The following is a 437-nucleotide window of genomic DNA, read 5'->3' as shown; positions in this document are numbered from 1 at the left end:
CCTCCGTGGCGACGTCCGACCCGACTTGTGCCAGTCGGGTCTGTCCAATATTTCAGCCGGGTCTGTTTGATGCCATTCGGGTCTGTTCAACGGAAAACAGCTCAAAACCGACCCATCAACGGTCCAACCCGACTCTTGAAGGTCCCATCCCGCATCTCGGGACTAGTTGGAGCTCTCGGGTGACCAGCGTCCGTCACCGAGCGTCACCGAGCGTAGCCAGCGCCCGTCACCGAGCGCACCCTCGAGCGTCACCAGCGTCCGTCACCGAGCGTCACACGCGCCACCCGCACCCATCACCAGCACACCCGGCCCGTCACCCGCGCACGCCCGTGCTCGTCATCCAGCGCCACCCGCGCCCATCACCAGCACACCCGCGCCCGTCACCCGCGCACGCCCGTGCTCGTCATCCAGCGCCACCCGCGCCCATCACCAGCACA

This window comes from Punica granatum, chromosome 1, assembly GCF_007655135.1.
Source record: "Punica granatum isolate Tunisia-2019 chromosome 1, ASM765513v2, whole genome shotgun sequence".
NCBI lineage: Eukaryota > Viridiplantae > Streptophyta > Magnoliopsida > Myrtales > Lythraceae > Punica > Punica granatum.
Note: the sequence above shows the minus strand (reverse complement) of the source record.